The 19,370-nt window shown below is 44.7% G+C and overlaps 1 protein-coding gene and 1 long non-coding RNA gene across 2 annotated transcripts in view; one reads left to right on the plus strand and one right to left on the minus strand.

The window, feature by feature from the left end:
* The window catches only part of TNK2 (tyrosine kinase non receptor 2), a 39,262-nt gene extending 35,914 nt beyond the window's left edge, over nt 1-3,348 (minus strand). Inside the window, exon 1 of the mRNA XM_060010849.2 lies at nt 2,585-3,348. The gene's annotated coding sequence lies outside the window, so the exon portion shown is untranslated. The remainder of the gene's footprint in view (nt 1-2,584) is intronic.
* Nucleotides 3,349-3,912: 564 nt separating this feature from the next.
* Nucleotides 3,913-19,370, plus strand: part of LOC132424785 (uncharacterized) — a 56,486-nt gene continuing 41,028 nt past the window's right edge. The window contains exons 1-3 of the long non-coding RNA XR_009519269.1: nt 3,913-4,124; nt 7,479-7,587; nt 8,516-9,480. This is a non-coding gene — a long non-coding RNA (uncharacterized lncRNA). The remainder of the gene's footprint in view (nt 4,125-7,478; nt 7,588-8,515; nt 9,481-19,370) is intronic.

The raw sequence follows: 19,370 nt of genomic DNA on the forward strand, positions 1-19,370 counted from the left end.
TTTGAACAGACACATCCCCAAAGATATACAGATGGCAAATAAGATGAAAAGATGCTCAACATTCGTCATTAGAGAAATGTAAATTAAAACCAAAATGAGATACCATTACAGACCTATTAGTATGTCTAAATTTAAAGAGACTGATCATACCAAGTGCTGACAAAGTAGTGAACAAACTAGAACTTTCATACACAGCTGGTGGGTACATAAAATGGTACAACCACTTTGGAAAACAGTCTGGCGGTTTGTTAAAAATTAAATGTATACCTACCATATGATCCAACTATTCCAGTCCTAAGGATCTACCCAAGAAAAAAAAAAAGCATATGTCCGTACAAAGACTTACACGTATGTTCATAGCAGTTTTACTTGTAATAACCAAAAACTGAAAACAACCCATCAGGAGATAAATGGATAAACAGACTGTGGTATACTACTCAGCAATAAAAAGGAATAAGCAATTGATACCCACAAAAACATGGATGAATCTCAAAATAATTATGCTGAGTGAAAAAAGCCAGGCAAAAAAAAAAAAAGAGCACATACTGTATGATTCTATTTACATAAATTTTAGGTAACGCGAACTAACGTATAGTGACAGAAAGCAGACTATTGTTACCTGGGGAAGGGGGATGGCAAAGGAGGGGTGGGATGGAGGGATTACAAAGGGGCACAAAAAGCTTTTGGGAGTCTGGGAATAACGGGTATGTTCATTATCTTGATTGTGGTGGTGGTTTCACAGGTATACACATATGTTAAAACTTACTAAATTATGTTTTAAATACGTGTCATTTACCATACGTCATTATACCTCAATAAAGCTATTATTAAAAACAAACACTTCATCTTCCAGGATAAAGCACAGGGCAGGGGGATAATTGTGGGCTCAGGGGCTAGAGGAAAAGGTCTGGTAGCACTGACCCCTCCTGCCTAATGTCCACTGGCCATGGCTCCTGGGAAGGTGGATGCTAGGCTGGCAAAGAAGGGTCTGAGCCCTCTGCACTCAGGACACTGTAGGGAAAACCAGGGCCCGCCTCACAGACGAGGAACTAAAGCCCAGAAATGTTATCCTAGTTACACACTAGTTACACAGCTAGTAAACCCAGATCTGCCAAAGTCCTCTTTCTCTTCATCTACCACAAATTCAAGAATCAACCTGAAACAGGGTGAACATGTATGCTTACGTGCGCGTGTTTAGAACAGTTCTCTCCACTGAAGCCAGAGCGCAAGAACCAGTCTGGCCGTCCCAGAGGAGCCAGACACCTTGGACACAGCAGCTGAACTTCCGGTGCATGAGTGTTTGGGGTGGCAGGATGACAGGCAGGCATGGGACGAAGTTGACAGTCAAGTCTGGGTCTGCATGGGGAGCAGGCTAACTGGCTCCTCCAGCAGAGTCCCAGCAGCTGCCTGCTTAGGACGTGACCACCACTCCCCCTGCCCCAACAGAAAAGGACTATCTCCACCCAGTCCGGTTGGGACAGGGGTCTGGGGGCCATCTGACTCAGAGCCACTCCTTGGGGTAGGGCAGAGATGGGTCTTGGCTAAGGCCCCGAGACAGGCAGCAACTCTGTACCCATCCCCACCCGAGGACTAGAGAAGCAAGAACCCAGACAGCGCCAGGTAAGAGGTGAACGTCCCTAGGCAGATGAGGCCCACAAGTGGCCAACCAAGCCCCTGTGGGGCAGGAATGAATAGGCCTGGCACCCAGGCCATGAGGAAGTCAACAGGAAGCCAAATCTAGCCCCCACCTCTGCAAGTCCCACCTCTAAGCTGGGCTGAGAGCTGGCCCTGGCTGGTACAGAACCCATGATGCCACAGCTGCCCATATGTCCACCTCCATGGGGTGGGGCTGAGGTCTGGGCCACCGAGGATGCCCAGAGTACAGCAGTGCAGATAACCTCTCCTATCCCACACTTTCAGGTTGGGGTCCTGAGAGCCCACATGGAGACAGAAGTCCTCACCAGCTCTCCACCCTTCTGCCCACTATTTATCCTTGGCTCTGGGCCCTCAGTATTAATCAAATGTGACAAGAAGGTGTGGCAGGAGCAGGCCAGGCTCGTGCCCAAGTTACCGGCTGCCACGCTGACAGCTCACGTGGCCAAGAGGGTTACAAGATAAGGTCCTGTTAATGCAATGCTGCCCCTTCCCTTTTTTGGAATGTGTTTTGAGGACGTGAAGCAGCGTGTGCTGATTGCACCAACCCAGCAATGGCATGGAGGCACCCCTATCTCCACCGGTAAACGGGTGAAGCGGGGGTGGAGGGGTGGAGAGATGACTACTTCCTCTGCAACCTCAGCCTGGGACTACCCCTCTCTCCCTTCTGCCCAGGCCTGGCAGCCACCCAGACAGTCTCACCGCCAGTCTAGACTCTAAGGAAATATCCCATCACTCCAGTTGGCATATACAGTAATGGGGGGAGGGATCCTGTCTCGTTGTTGAACACTGCACTGCTCCATTCCTCTCCAGGTTTAAACACAGGGGAATGAAAAACGGCAGTTTGGAGACCACGCTCTCCTGCGATAACTGCAGCCCCCTCCTTCCAAACACACCAATTCCAGCTGAGAACAGAATTGGGCTTCCTTACCTGCTGCCTTCCACTTGCTCTCTGCTGACAAAGCTTCTATGATGTCCCGGCTGAGGTGGCAGAAAAGGACCCAGCAGGACACTGCCTGCTATCGGGCAGTGGTTTCCAACGCTCCCAGGTTCACGGCGCTCTTCTGCCCCCCACTCCCCAAACCCCTACATCCTGCTCTCACCACGGCCCTGGCTCGGCCGATGCTGATGCTGAGCAGCCGGCCTGTGAGTTACCACCTCCTCCTCCGCCTGCGCCTCCGGATCCTGTGTCCCCCCAGGGGTCCGTCTCCCTCCTGGGACCCTTTCCCGTCCAGGTATGTTTCCTGGACAGCCCGCACAACCTGCCCTTCCTGCACCCCGGGCAGCCAATTTGCTTCCTGCACCCCCAGGCGCCCCTCTCCCTCAGGGCCCTGGGGCCCCACTGGCCGGGCCCTCCCCACCACTTCGAGTCTCTTGCGGCGTGCCGGGGCCACTCCCAGGACCTCTGCCTCCCCTCTGAGGTGCCCGCAGCTCTCCCAGTACTGCTCCCCCCGCTCCTCAGAACTTTCGAGCTCGTCTCTGCTCTCCCAGAGGCCGTCCCCGAGCTCGGACAGCTGCTCGGGCTGCTGTAGCAGCCTGCGTGGGCTCCCCTCCCCCTGCTCCTGCACCCCGGTGCGAGCCTCCCCCCGTTCCTGCACTGCGGGGCTGCCTCCCCCTTTCTCCTGGTACTGCTTGCGGGGGCCCAGCCCCTCCTCCTGCACCACAGGCCAGCCCGCGGAGCCCGTCCACGGCGGCGGGCGCCTCCAGTCCGCGCTGTCCGCAGGCCCCCACACCACCCCCAGGCTAGGCTCGCGGCCCCGGCCGCCCCGCTCCTGCACCCCCGGACCCACCCCGCCCTCCTCCTGCACGGCCGGACCCACGCCCCCCTGCTCCTCCACGCCGAGCTTCAGCCCGCGGAGCTGCTGCGGGCCCCAGCTGAGAACCCCGATCCGCTGCGGATGCTGCTCCTGCAGCGCTGGGCAGAGCCCGCCGCGCTCCTCCTGCGCTCCCGGCCTAGGGCCCCCAGCCGGCACTGCCCAACGCACTCTCCTGCCCACCAGAGGCCGCGCGGTCCCGCCCCTCCAGATGGTGCTGCCCTCGCCGCCCGCTCACACCCCCCTACCCGGTTCCTTCCGCCCCGTCCCCCGGGGGAGGGGGCTGCGGGGTCGCGTCCCCTCCCGCTCCGCCCACACGTCCCGGTCCCGGCTCCCAGCCCTCGCTCCTGGGCGTCGACGTCCGCCCGCCGGGCGCCGCGCCCTGCGCAGGCCCCCGCAGGTGCTGCGGCCCCACGCCCCGGCCCGAGAACCAAGAGCGCCCGCCCTCCCGCCGGGGGTTCCTGGAGCCAGCCTGCGCCTGCGCTGCCCGAGGGGGGCGGAGCCTGGCCGGGTTGGGGGCCGGGCGGGGCCTTAAGGGGCCATGTCCCACTTACTTCTCCTTCCTTCAGAGCCCCTACTGCTCCCCCTTCTTCCTCCCACCAGAAGCCCCGCTTGCGCCTTCCTGTGGAGCCAGAGGGAGAAGAGGTGAACCAGAAGGTAGGGAGTGCCTACTGAGACGGTGTAGTCAACAGGGCCCAATGGAGGAGCGCTGAAGTAGGAGTCTCGAATTCTAAGTAGCAGTTCAGCTGCTCCTGACTTATGAGTGTAAAAAAAACACTTACCTCTGGCCTCAGTTGCTTCGTTTCTAAAATGAAGAGGAGATTGGACCGGAAAGTTTCCAAGGTCCCAATCCAGTGACTGTTTGACTGCAGAGAGGGACTCTAGTCCTAATCTTTCAGCAACAGCCCAGAGACCTATGAACCTGGGCTGCCTCCACCTTTACCCTGGGGCCAAGGGAGAGCCGGGCTCAGGCCTGTGACACTTCCTGCTGGGAATACAAGCAGAAAGAGTCCCAGGCAAAGGGAGTCTTCCTCCCTCTTGCACTGCTCCCTCTTGGGTCTGTACCCCGAAAGGAGGAGAAAATTCAGAGCTCCTTCTCCCAGTGATAGTGCAACCTGCAGACCCAGATCCTAGCACAGCTGGAGGCGGCCTTGGGCTGCCAAGCTTAGAACCCAAAAGCTAGGGCAAGTTGGCCGTTTCTGACTGTAACTCATCTATAAGATGCGTTTAATAATAAAACAACTCCAGACAGAATTGTCCCAGGGATCAGACATCAGAGAACTGTGTAAGGGTGACTCCTGCACTCTTATTTTCCAGCATTGGGCCCAAGGGCTCTGGCCTGAGGACAGTAGGACAATGAGAAGGGCGCGGGTTCTAGACAGCTATGGGGGGGCTGGACTGGGTGGATTTGGGTCATGGCGTCTTTCCCTGTGAGGTGAGCAGGGCAACTTTCTACTAAATCATTCGATAACAGTGTGTGTAAGGGGGTTGCCCTTCACCATGCAGCCAGGGCCACTGAGCAGGAAGTTGAATGCACCCCACCTGGGCCAAGACAGGGTCTAGGGCAGGCAATACTCCACAGGTGATAGAACTGAGGCTCTACACGATTAAGTAACAGCTGGTAGTAGTGAAGCCAGAATTCAAATCCACTTTTCTGACTCCCAAGTCTGCTCTGAACCAATAAGGAGCAACGAAGCAACACCATACCCAGGAGCTTTGGGAAGCATCAGGTTTTAAAGTAGTAGATGGGCCCCTGGGCTGGACAGCTGGTGATTGTCAAGTGGAGCAAAACTGAAGTTTTGTCCTCAGCCAGACAAGAATGACGCCCATTTCCCTTCCTCCATTAATATGGACGGAATGAACTAGCACTGGGGAATTTGTTGCAACAAAAATAGAAATGAAGTTGTTCCTCTCCTGAGAACAAGGAAAGTAAAGGGAACAGTGAACAGGCTAGAGAAGAAACAAATGGGATGGAAAGGGTTAATCACTCCTAGCTTTATTTTAACTGTTGCTAATCTGTAGTGTCTGTAACTAGATTTGTCCTTCACAAAGCTAACCTATTACTCCCTGACACTATGTGAATTACATCCTGCATGGTAATACCCCCTAACTCTATGTAAATTACATCATGCCCTACTACCCTGCACTCCCTTATAACAAATCACCCCTTGTAGCCTTTTGCATTTCAGAAAAAAAGATAAACCAGAGACAAACAGGCTCAAGTACTGGGCTGCTGGACCCAGTTACCCAGCTGCCTGACACCAGCTGTGACTATTTTGAAATAATGCAAGAAGAATGCAAGACCTTCACAATTTTGATCCTTATCATATACCCTGGACTGTGAGCCCCACCTATAAGATCTTGTCTGATTCCCCGGGAAGGGGGGGTACAGTTCTTGAGGTGCTAGCCTGCTGTGTTTTCCCCTTTGCCAGACAAAGATTAAAGCCATTTTTCTTGTTCCTCCAAAACTCTGTATTTCTGTTTGGCATTGGTGCACAGAGAGCTGAGATTTTTGGCATCAGTCTGACCAGATTTTGGGGATCAGTAGATGCAAACAGCTGATTTGGAGCAAGTTTCTCTGCTGGTAAATCAAGCTCTAAATCAAACAAGGCAAAGGGTCAAAGCACCTACATGCTGGATTGTTCTGCTGGGTGATTCTCTTAGGGAAGCCCAGCTCCCCATTCTCCCGTCTCCCTTCCAGTTGCTCTCAAGAGCCAGACCCATGCCTCCAACATCCCTAGTGCAGGGTTATCTGGAGCTTCAGGCTCACAGAAAAGAGGTCTCCTGCTCCCTTCCCCCATCCTGCCATCTCAGCTCCTGGACTGTCCCCACCACCACATTGAGCACTGGGACTGTGATGGAAGTTGTCTTGGAGCATGTCTCCTTCTCTTCATTGTGTTTGACTCTGGTACTGGTAGCTGAGGAGACTGCTCTCTCCCAAGGGGACTGACAGCACAATGGAGGAAATGAGACACAGGCTAGAAACACAAGGCTTAGGAGATTTAGGAGGCTGGGGGGATAACCTCAACCCTCCAATGTGCCTGTGCCAGTCTCTTCCCAGATCTGAAACTTGAAAAGAGCTGCCCACAGGAGAGTGATTCTGCAGGGGGAAGGGCTTGTCAGGTCTAGTTCTAAGCAGAGGCAGCCCAAGCTGCTTGAGGGAGGCTTGTGGCAGTGCCTTGAAGAATGTCCACTGTGAAATGGTTGCATGTTTGGGGTAAGCAGGAGGGCAAGGAAGGCTGCAGCGGGTGATGAAGGCACCTGCAAGCAGGTGCTCGGCCAAGAGTGTTGATGCTGCGGAGTGGTTGGGCTGAAGGTTTTTTGGGTTCTGTTTTGTTTTTTAAAATAGAGCAATGTTTTTTAAACTACTCTTGCAAACTATTAGCTGGAGGTGCACTGAATTTAGTGAGTTTTAACTGGCTTTTTTTTTGCTGTGTTGGGTCTTCATTGCTGCATGCGGGCTTTCTCTAGTTGCAGTGAATGGGCTTCTCTTTGCGGTGGCTTCTCTTGTTGCAGAGCATGGGCTCTAGGCACGTGGGCTTCAGTAGTTGTGGCACATGGGCTTGTGGGCTCTAGAGCACAGGCTCAGTAGTTGTGGCACATGGGCTTAGTTGCTCCGCGGCATGTGGGATCTTCCCAGACTGGGCTTTAACCCATGTCCCCTGCATTAGCAGGTGGATTCTTTATCACTGTGCCACCAGGGAAGTCCCTTAACTGGCTTTTTTTTTTTTGTTTTTTTTTTGCGGTACACGGGCCTGTCACTGCTGTGGCCCCTTCCACTGCGGAGCACAGGCTCCGGACGCGCAGGCTCAGCGGCCATGGCTCACGGGCCTAGCGACTCTGCGGCATGTGGAATCTTCCCAGACCGGGGCACGATCCCATGTCCCCTGCATTGGCAGGCGGACTCTCAGCTACTGCGCCACCAGAGAAGCCCTGGCTTTTTTTTTTTTTAATGAAAGAGGACAGTAATAGAAAATATCAGAATATAATTTTCTGAACTTTTCATTGAAGTATAACATGCATCCAGAGAAGTGCAAAGACTTGGGCATTTTACAAAGTGAATACACCCAGCACCGAGATCAAGAAACACCATAATCAGGATCCGGAAGTCCCCCCAAATGTAAGTTGTAAAAGAAACTATAATCTTCAAGCATGTCCTTCATATTTATGATTTACTTTTAACTTTCTGACAACCCTCCCTGGCCTCCGCCCACCAACATAAACTCCACAATAACAGGAAGTTTTGTCTGGGGATAAGACTGGCACAGGCACCTAGAACAATGCCAAGTATACAGTAGGTGCCAGCAATGTCTATTGAATGGGTGAGATTGCATCACAGATAGTGTAACCAAGCAGGACCCTATGGGGCCTTCCCAGGACAGACCCTACCCCCCACCAAGTCCTCTGCCTCCCTCTTGTCTGTAGAAAAACTTTAGCCTCCTAGGCCTTCCCCAACTTCCAAAGAATAAATGTAATCAGAGAAGTAAGAAAATGCAGAAAGAAAGGAAAACAGCCAAGCAAGACAGAATAATAATAGTTTAGTCATTAAACAAAGTCAAGGACTGTTAGTTCCTCCTCAAGGGCTATAGATAATATACTGGATCATATCCTTTGAGCTGTTTGACAGCTACTAAAACCCCCACGAAGTGGAAGAAGTTAACTGCATGCTGCCCACAAGCACGTAGACCCCAGACGAGTTGGAATCAGGAGGTTGATGATGTTGATTCCCAATTACTCACCAACAACCAATCAGAAGAATGTCCAGGCTGATCATCCACCCTTTTCTCTCACCCTGTCTTTAAAAACCTTTCCCTGAAAGCCATCAGGGAGTTGGGTCTTTGGAGCACTAGCAGCCTGGACTCCTTGCTTGGTGCCCTGCAATAAACGCTGCGCTTTCCTTCACCACAATCCGGTGTCAGCAGATTGGCTTTACTGTGCCCGAGTGAATGGACTGAAGTTTGGTTTGGTAACAATAGTAAAGGTATGGTTTCATTATATATACACAGGTGTGCTCTACATCTTGATATAAAATGTGTTTCTTTCTGCAGATCAGAGGCAAAGACTTCTGAAAGCCAGTGCTCCAACTTGAGAAAGCTGTGGAGGCTGTGGTTCAGGTCCGGGGAATGAGCATGGACGAAGTAGAATAGTATGCTGACTAGACCAGTGCTTCTCAAACTGCAGTGTGCCACTGAATGACCCAGGCATCTGGTTGAAAGGCAGGTTCTGATTCAGCAAGCTGGGAAGGGGATGCTGCGATGCTACATTCCTGTCAAGCTCCTACACTTGGTTAGCAAGGCCTTGAACCCAGAGATTCTCAATAATGCTGTACATAAGAATCACACGGGAGGCTTTTCGAAACACTGCTGCCCAGGTCCCACCCTAGAACAATTCAGTTGCAATCTCTGGGGTGGGGCTCACATCCATAGGTTTTAAAAGCTCCCCTGGTGATTCCAGTGTGCAACCAGAAACAGTGGGTGCTGGTTCCCTGGAGCACCCCCAGTGCCTGAGCTGAGGTGGGAGGGAAGTGAGGTGTGGGGTCAGGTCCGGTGTCTGAGCAAACGATCCAGTATGACAAAGGGCAAGAGATTTCTTAGTCAGCAATGGACCATTTGCCCCTTAGTGGAGGTGAAGGGAGGGATTTCTGAAGGAATTCTTTGGCGTGGGGCTACCTGCTAACCCAGGTCACATCCTCCCAGGACCAAGAACAGACCTGTGCCTTCACCTTATCAAGCAAGTCAGAGCTCCCCAGAGCTGCTCCAGGGGCTGGGCTCACATGCCCCCAGGCAGTTCAAACATTTTCAAAACCTTACTAGGGCAGTGGGAGGAGGTGCTGCCAGCTGCTCCCACACCCTGCCCCCTCTGCCCTGCTAGAGAATGAGCCAGATGAGTCCAGAGATTACAAGCCCTGGATCAACATGGGCTATTCAGGATGAAGTGCCATAGTCCTGGGTTCTGACGCCCTCTGGTGGACACCTAGAGTTGAAGTTGGTAACCAACAGACTACTGTGTCCAGGTACTCTTTTATTTATTTATTTTTTAAACTTTTAATACAGTTTTTAAAGGTTACTTTATATTTACAGTTACTACAAAATATTGGTTGTATTCCCCATGTTGTACAATACACCGTTGAACCTATCTTACACCCAGTAGTTTGTACTTCCCATTCCCCCACCCCTACACCCTCCCCCTCACTGGTATTAGTTTGTTCTCTATATCTGCAAGTCTGCTTTTTTGTTTTATTCATTAGTTTTTTGTATTTTTTAGATTCCACATATAAGTGATAGCATACAGTATTTGTCTTTCTCTGTCTGATTTATGCCACTTAGCATAATGCCCTCCAAGTCCATCCGTGTTGCTGCACATGGCAAAATTTTGTTCTCTTTTATGGCTGAGTAGTATTCCATTGCGTGTGTGTGTGTGTGTGTGCTGTGTGTGTGTGTGTGTGTGTATTACAGCTTCTTTATCCATTCATCTGGGTTCTTTCGGTTGTTTTTGCCTCAGAAAATTTATTTCTTTAGATTGAAGTTTAGTTGATTTACAATGCTGTGTTAGTTTCTGGTGTACAGCAAAGTGATTCAGCTATACATATATATATTCTTTTTCATATTCTTTTCCATTATAGTTTATTACAAGATATTGAATATAGTTCCTTTGGCTATACAGTAGGTCCTTGTTGTTCATGTATTTTATATATAGTAGTTTGTATCTATTTTATATATAGTAGTTTGTATCTGCTAGTTCCAAACTCCTAATTTATCCCTCCCCCTCCCCTTTCCCCTTTGGTAACCATAAGTTGGCTTTCTACATCTATGAATCTGTTTCTGTTTGGTAAATAAGTTCATTTGTATCATTTTCTTTAGATTCCACATATAAGTGATATCATATGGTATTTGTCTTTCTCTGTCTGACTTACCCCACTTAGTGTGATGATCTCCAGGTCCATCCATGTTGCTGCAAATGGCATTATTTCATTCTTTTTAATGGCTGAGTAATATTCCATTGTATATACACACCACATCTTCTTTATCCATTCATCTGTCAATAGACATTTAGGTTGCTTCCATGTCTTGGCTATTGTAAATAGTGCTGCTATGAACATTGGGGTGCAAGTATCTTATCGAATTAGAGTTTCTGTCTTTTCTGGATATATGCCCAGGAGTGGGATTGCTGGATAATAAGGTAGTTCTTTTTTCAGTTTTTTAAGGAAAACTAAAACTGTTTAGTTTCCTTTTTTAAGGAAAACTAAACTTGACACTGTTCTCCATAGTTGCTGCACCAATTTACATTCCTACCAAAAGTGTAGGAGGGTTCCCTTTTCTCCACACCCTCTCCAGCATTTATTTATTGTTTGTAGACTTTTTAATGATGACCATTCTGACTGGTGTAAAGTGATAGCTCATTGTAGTTTTGATTTGCATTTCTCTGATAATTAGCAATGTCAAGCCTCTTTTCATGTGCCTTTTGGCCATCTGTATGTCTTCTTTGGATAAATGTCTGTTTAGGTCTTCTGCCCATTTTTTGTTTGGGTTGTTTGGTTTTTTGTTATTGAGTTGTATGAGCTGTTTGTATATTTTGGAAATTAAGCCCTTGTTGGTTGCATCATTTGTAAGTATTTTCTCACATTCTGTAGGTTGTCTTTTCATTTTGTTCATGGTTTCCTTTGCTGTGCAAAAGCTTATAAGTTTGGTTAGGTCCCATTTGTTTATTTTTCGTTTTATTTCTATTACTTTGGGAGATTGACCTAAGAAAACATTGCTACGATTTATGTCAGAGAATGTATTGCCTATGTTCTCTTCTAGGAGTTTTATGGTATCATGTCTTATACTTAAGTCTTTAAGCCATTTTGAGTTTATTTTTGTGTATGGTGTGAGGGAGTGTTCTAATTTCATTGATTTATATATGGCTGTCCAGCATTCCCAGCAACACTTGAAGACCGTCTTTTCTCCATTGTATATTCTTTCCTCCTTTGTTGAAGATTAGTTGACCATAGGTGTGTTTATTTCTGGGCTCTCTATTCTGTTCCATTGGTCCATATGTCTGTTTCTGTGTCAAAACCATGCCATTTGGATTACTGTAGCTTTGTAGTATTGTCTGAAGTCTGGGAGGATCATGCCTCCTGCTTTATTGCTTTGACAATTCTAGGTCTTTCATGGTTTCATATAAATTTTAGGATTATTTGTTCTAGTTCTGTGAAAAATGTCATAGGTAATTTGATAGGGATCACATTAAATCTGTAGATTGCTTTGGGCAGTATGGCCATTTTAACAATATTAATTCTTTATCTCCCTTTCTGATGGAATGTAGTCTTGATCTGTCACGTACCCAAGCCAATGTCAGGCACAATCAAAGAAGACATGATCCATATGCATAATCAAGAAACTGCTGGTTGGGGGAAGCAAGACTAAACAAAGAAAGGACTGGCTCCTTTTATTCTTCACCTACTCCTTCTTTACATCCCCCAGATCTGGCTTTCCTTGGAACTCACTGTGCTAAGTTTAGAAATGAGGAACACTCAGGGCTACTGAGGTATTTTTTCACTTTTGGACCTCCCTGCTGTTCCTTTCTCCATCTTTGTTTAAATCTCTTCATTCGTAGTGTAGATACAGCACAATCCTTAGCTGACTGTTCTTCCTCTTTCTGCTCCAGTGATGACCATCCCAGGGAAGCTCATACCTGCTGCTTTTTTGGCCACCTCTGCAGCTTGGTCAGCTAATTTCCACTCATTGCCACCCCCACCTGCAAACACACACACATCTGAGCTAATTAGGCCCACAGGATAGAGCTCCCTGCATCTGTGGCTGCCCTCTTGAACCACAATGTTCATTGGTAACTACCAGACACTTCCTTTTGGTCATGCCAATCTGAGGAAGTGGCAACAGAACCCAGACTCTCAAATCCAGCCCTCTCTCCTCGACTCCCCTGGCTCTCTCATTTGCCCAGGAACCAGACTCAGGTCCTTGGCCGCCTCTTTCCACATCCCCTCCTTCGGCACTCTGTGCAGACCCCAGACACTGCAGGGCTCCAGTCTGCCTCCTCCTCCCCAGACTCACTTCCTCTCAGCTACCACCTTAGTGCCGTTAGGGAGAACGTGGGTCCAAGACACCTCAATATCAACAGCCCCAAAGGAGGTGATCAGGTGGTTAAACCAATGGGAAACACTAGTTGGGGAGATCCAGGGCACCTGCATAAGTGCCTGAAGAATGTCTACAAGATAAGGACAGATTAACAATCTCATCGGTAGCACATCTGAGCTATTGGGATGGGTAAGAAAGGATTGTAAAGGTACCCTAAGAGGATAGAATCAAATCTGGGTTTGAGGGAGGAAACATACATTCTCAGTGGGAGAGGGATTTTTTGTTTGAGCTAGAAAGGATCTTAGAGAACAGCAGGCCTAACCCCCTCATTTAGAAGTGAGGAAACGGAGGTCTTGAGATGTACAGCAGATTACCCAAGGACGTCCAGCGATTTAAGGATGGTGATTGAATTGGATTAGAATCTCCATGACCCAGATACAAATTCAGGGCTCCTACTCTACTAATTCTTTTTCCCAACTTTCCCTCTAGCAAATACATATATACCATGCCAAAGCTGAGCTGCAAAAACAGAAGGGAGTAAGAATATCTTAGTGAGTTCTGATGATTTACGTATAGAAATTATATATGGGCCAGTCTCTATATGCTTGGTTGGGGGTGATGAGAAAGCACCTTATGGAATTAGTTGAGGGGAATAACTGGATATCAAGGAAGGCTGGGGCTGAGTTCTAGCATGGGAACAGGTTAGGCCATCAGACCTCCTTACCTTCCAGTTCATACATGCATGAATGCACTCGCACATAGTTTTTTCCTAAACACTGGTAGCCTGTGTGGATAATAGTCAAACACACTTTGAGCTGATGAGGTTCCTGGTCCTTGGTGTGAGCACTTACATAGGATAGACATTTTCAGCAGGGAGAGGAGCAGGAAACAGGGCAAAAAATACAGAAAAGAGAAGGGGCCACAGGAATGATGCTACATCAGAAAGGTGTTATAGGATCCCTTTAGGCATTAAGGAAGCCTTTTATGTATGGAGAAAACATTTTTTATTAGTTTGTCAATTATCTTATGATTTGGTTTATGCTATGTTTTTTTTTTTTGCAATGCTACAATTTGTATGAAATCAGTGTATCAATCTTTTCCCACATGGCACTTGGGTTTCTTTTAATTTAATTTTTATTTTATATTAGAGTATAGTTGATTTACAATCTGCTAATTTCAGGTGTACAGCAAAGTGATTCAGTTATACATATACATATATCCATTCTTTTTCAGATTCTTTTCTCATATAGGTTATTACAGACTATTGAATAGAGTTTCCTGTGCTGTGCAGTAGGTCCTTGTTGATTATTTTATATATAATAGTGTGTATGTGTTAATCCCAAACTCCTGATTTATCTCTTCTCCTCACTTTTTGTTTTTGAAGTCTGTAAGTCTGTTTCTGTTTTGTAAATAAGTTCATTTGTATCAAATTTTTTTAGATTCCACATATGATTGATATCACATGATATTTGTCTTTCTCTGTCTGACTTACTTCACTTGGTATGATGATCTCCAGGTCCATCCATGTTGCTGCAGATGACATTATTTCTTTCTTTTTTAATGGCTGAGTAATAGTCCATTATATACATGTACCACATCTTCCTTATCCATTCCTCTGTCAATGGACATTTAGGTTGTTTCCATGTCTTGGCAGTTGTAAATAGTGCTGGTATGAACATTGGGGTGTGTGTATCTTTTCGAATTATGGTTTTCTCTGGATTTATGCCCAGGAGAGGAATTGCTGGATCATATGGTACTTCTATTTTTAGTTTTTTCAGGAACCTCCATACTGTTCTCTGTAATGGTTGTACCAGTTTACAGTCCCATGAACAGTGTAGGAGGGTTCCTTTTTCTTCACACCCTCTCCAGCATTTATTGTTTGTAGACATTTTGATGATGGCTATTCTGACCAGTGTGAGGTGATACCTCAATGAACTGTTTTAAAATTTTTATTTTATTTATTTATTTTTGGCTACGTTGGGTCTTTGTTGCTGCACACGGGCTTTCTCTAGTTGCAGAGGCTACTCTTTGTTGTGGCGCGCGGGTTTCTCATTGCAGTGGCTTCTCTTGTTGCACATCACGGGCTCTAGGTGCATGGGCTTCAGTAATTGTGGCGCATGGGCTTAGTTGCTCCATAGCATGTGGGATCTTCCCAGACCAGGGATCGAACCCGTGTCCCCTGTCTTGGCAGGCAGATTGTTAACCTTTGCACCACCAGGGAAGTCCCCTCATTGTACTTTTCATTTGCGTTTCTCTAATAATTAGTGACGTTGAACATCTTTTCATGTGCCTCTTGGCCATCTATATGTCTTCTTTGGAGAAATGTCTGTTTAGATCGTCCCATTTTTTGATTGGGTTGTTTGTATTTTTTGATATTGAACTGCATGAGCTGTTTGTATATTTTGGAGATTAATCGCTCGTTGATTGCTTCATTTGCAAATATTTTCTCCTATTCTATGGGTTGTCTTTTCATTTTGTTTATGGTTTCCTTTGCTGTGCAAAAGCTTTTAAGTTTAATTAGGTCCCATTTATTTTTGTTTTTATTTTCATTACTCTAGGAGGTGGATCCAAAAAGATATTGCTGCAGTATGTCAGAGAGTGTTCTGCCTATGCTGTCCTCTAAGAGTTTTATAGTATCCAGTCTTACATTTAGGTCTTTAGTCCATTTTGAGTTTACTTGTGTGTATGGTGTTAGAGAATGTTCTAGTTTTATTCTTTTACATGTAGCTGTCCAGTTTGCCCAGCACCACTTATTGAAGAGACTGTCTTTTCTCCATTGTATATTCTTGCCTCCTTTGTCATAGCTTAGGTGAACATAGGTGCGTGGGTTTATCTCTGGAATTCCCATCCTGTTCCGTTGAGCTATATTTCTGTTTTTGTGCCAGTACCATACTGTTTTGATTACTGTAGCTTTGTAGTATAGTCTGAAGGCTGGGAACCTGATTCCTCCAGCTCCCTTTTTCTTTCTCAAGATTGCTTTGGTTATTTGGGGTCTTTTGTGTTGCCATACAAATTGTAAAATTTTTTGTTCTAATTCTGTGAAAAATGCTATTGGTAATTTGATAGGGATTGCATTGAGTCTGTAAATTACTTTGGTAGTATAGTCATCTGACAATACTGATTCTTCCAATCCAGAAACATGGTATATCTTTCCATCTGTTTGTGTCATCTTTGATTTCTTTCATTAGCATCTTATAGTTTTTCAGAGAACAGGTCTTTTGTCTCCTTAGGTAGGTTTATTCCTAGGTATTTTAGTCTTTCTGATGTGGTGGTAAATGGGATTGTTTCCTATAATTTCCCTTTCTGATCCCTTGTTATAAGTGTATAGAAATGCAACAGATTTCTGTATATTAATTTTGTATCCTGCAACTTTACTGAATTCATTGAGCTCTGGTTGTTTTCTGGTAGCATCTTTAGGATTTTATATGTAGAGCGTCATGTCATCTGCAAACGGTGACAGTTTTACTTCTTTTCCAATTTGGATCCCTTTTATTTCTTTTTCTTCTCAAATTGCTGTGGCTAGAACTTCCAAGACTATGTTGAATAAAAGTGGCAAGAGTGGACATCCTTGTCTTCTTCCTGATCTTAGAAGAATTGTTCACCGTTGAGTATGATGTTAGCTGTGGGTTTGTCATATATGACTTTTATTATGTTGAGGTATGTTTCCTCTCTGCCCACTTTCTGAAGAGTTTTTATCATAAATGGAAGTTGAATTCTATCAGAAGTTTTTCTGCATTGATTAAAATGATCATTTGGTTTTTATTCTTCAATTTGCTGTGTGGTATCACACTGATTGATTTGTGGGTATTGAAGAATCCTTACAAACCTGGGTTAAATCCCACTTGATCATGGTGTATGATCCTTTTCATGTATTGTTTGATTCAGTTTCCTAGTATTTTGTCAAGGATTTTTGCGTCTATGTTCATCTGTGTTATTGGCCTGTAACTTTCTATTTTTGTGGTATCCTTGTTGGGTTTTGGTATCAGGGTGATGGTGGCCTCAGAATGAGTTTGGGAGTGTTCTTTCTTCTGCAATTTTTTGGAATAATTTCAGAAGGGTAGGTGTTAACTCTTCTCTAAATGTTTGATAGATTTTACCTGTGAAGCTGTCTGGTCCTGGACTTTTGTATGTTGGGAAGTTTTTTAATCACAAATTCAATTCCAGGACTTGTGATTGGTCTGTTCATTTTTTGTATTTCTTCCTGGTTCAATCTTGGAAGATTGCACCTTTCTAAGAAGTTGTCCATTTCTTTTAGGTTGTCCATTTTATTGGCATGTAGTTGCCTGTAGTAGGCTCTTATGGTTCTTTGTATTTCTGTGGCATCAGTTGTAACTTCTTTCTCATTTCTAATTTTATTGATTTGGGCCCTCTCCGTATTTTTCTTGATGAGTCTGGCTAAAGGTTTATCAATTTTATCTTTTCTTTTTTTTTTGGCAGCACTGCATGGCTTGTGGGATCTTAGCTCCCCGACCAGGGACTGAACCCAGGCCTCGGCAGTGAAAGCGCCCAGTCCTGACCACTGGACAAGCAGGGAATTCCCAATTTTGTTTATTTTTTCAAAGACCCAACTTTTAGTTTCATTGATTTTTTCTATAGTTTTCTTCATCTCTATTTCACTTATTTCTGCTCCGATCTTTATGATTTCTTTCCTTCTACTAAGTTTGTGTTTTGTTTGTTCTTCTTTTTTAGTTGCTTTAGGTGTAAGGTTAGGTTGTTTATTTGAGATTTTTCTTGTTTCCTGAGGTAAGCTTGTATCACTATAAACTTACCTCTTAGAACTGCTTTTGCTGTGTCCCAAAGGCTTTGGATTGTCATGTTTTCATTTTCATTTGTCTCTAGGCATATTTTGCTTTCCTCTTTGATTTCTTCAGTGATCTGTTGGCTGTTTAGTAACATATTGTTTAGCCTTTACTGTTTTTTTCTTGTAGTTGATTTCTAATCTCGTAGCATGGTCGGAAATGGTGCTTGATATGATTTCAATTTTCTTAAATTTACTGAGGCTTGCCTTATGGCCCAGCATGTGATCTATCCTGGAGAATGTTCCATGTGCACTTGAAAAGAATGTGTATTCTGCTTTCAGATGGAATGTTCTATAAATATCAATGAAATCCCTTTTGGTCTAATGTCTTATTTAAGCCTGTGTTTCGTTACTGATTTTTCTGTCTGGACGATCTATTCATTGATGTAAGTGGGCTGTTAAAGTCCCTTACTATATTGAGTTAACATTTGCCTTATATATTGAGGTGCTCCTATGTTGGGGGCATATATATTTACAATTGTTATATCTTCTTGGATTGATCTCTTGATCATTATGTAGTGTCCTTCTTTGTCTCTTGTAACAGTCTTTATTTTAAAGTCTACTTTGTCTGGTATAAGTATTGCTACTCCAGCTTTCTTTTGATTTCCATTTGCATTGAATACCTTTTTTTCATCCCCTCACTTTCAGTCTGTATGTGTCTCTAGTTCTGAAGTGAGTCTCTTGTAGGCAACATATACATGGGTCTTGTTTTTGTATCCATTCAGCCAGTTTATGTCTTTTGGCTGGAGCATTTAGTCCGTTTACATTTAAAGTAATTATTGATATGTGTGTTCCTGTTGACATTTTGTTAATTGTTTTGGATTTGTTTTTGTAGATCTTTTTTCCCCTTTCTTCTTTTGTTCTCTTCTTTTGTGATTTGATGGCTATCTTTAGCTTTGTGTTTAGATTCCTTTTTCTTTTTTTGTGTATATCTGTTATAGATTTTTGATTTGTGGTTACTGTGAGATTTTTATATAGCAATATATATATATATATATGTGTGTGTGTGTGTATATACACACACACACACACACATATATACACATACTTGTTTTAAGTTGTTGATCCCTTAATTTCAAATACATTTTAGATACCTTCCATTTGTACTCTCTCCTCTCACAATTACTGTTTTTGATATCATGTTTTACATCTAATTGTTTTGTTTAACCCTTAACTACTTAGTGCAGATACAGATGATTTTGCTACTTTTGTTTTTAACCTCCGTACTAGCTTTGTGTGTGGATTAATTCTTGTCTTTACTGTATGTTTTCTCTTACTGATGAGCTCTTTCATTTCATAATTTTCTTGTTTCTAGTTGTGGCCTTTTCTTTTTCACCTAGAGAAGTTCCTTTATCATTTATTGTAATGCTGGTTTGGAATTCTTTTAGCTTTTGCTTGTCTGTAAAGCTTTTGATTTCTCCATCAAATCTGAATGAGAGCCTCCCTGGGTAGAGGATTCTTGGTTGTAGTTTCTTCCTTTTCATCACTTTAAACATATTGTGCCACTTCCTTCTGGTCTGCAGAATTTCTGCAGAAAAATCAGCTGATAGCCTTATGGGAGTTCCCTTGTATGTTATTTGTTGCTTTCCCTTGCTGCTTTTAATATTCTCTATCTTTAATTTTTATCATTTTTATTACAACATGTCTTTTGGTTAATCCTGTATGGGACTCTATGCACTTCCTGGACTTGGGTGACTGCTTCCTTTACCATGTTAAGGAAGTTTTCATCTATTATCTCTTCAAATATTATATTTTCTCAGCCCTCAGGCTCTCTTCTCCTGGGATTCCTATAATACGAATACTAGTGCATTTGATGTTGTTCCAGAAGTCTCAAGCTGTCCTCATTTTTTAAATTCTTTTTTCTTTTTTCTGTTCAGCAGCAGTGATTTCCACTACTCTGTCTTCCAGCTCACTGATCTGTTCCTCTGTATCATTTAATCTACTATTGATTCCTCCTTGTGTATTTTTCATTTCAGTTTTTGTATTCTTCATCTTTGTTTGGTTTTTCTTTATATTTTCTAACTCTTTGTT

Source organism: Delphinus delphis, chromosome 4, assembly GCF_949987515.2.
Source record: "Delphinus delphis chromosome 4, mDelDel1.2, whole genome shotgun sequence".
NCBI classification, from domain to species: domain Eukaryota; kingdom Metazoa; phylum Chordata; class Mammalia; order Artiodactyla; family Delphinidae; genus Delphinus; species Delphinus delphis.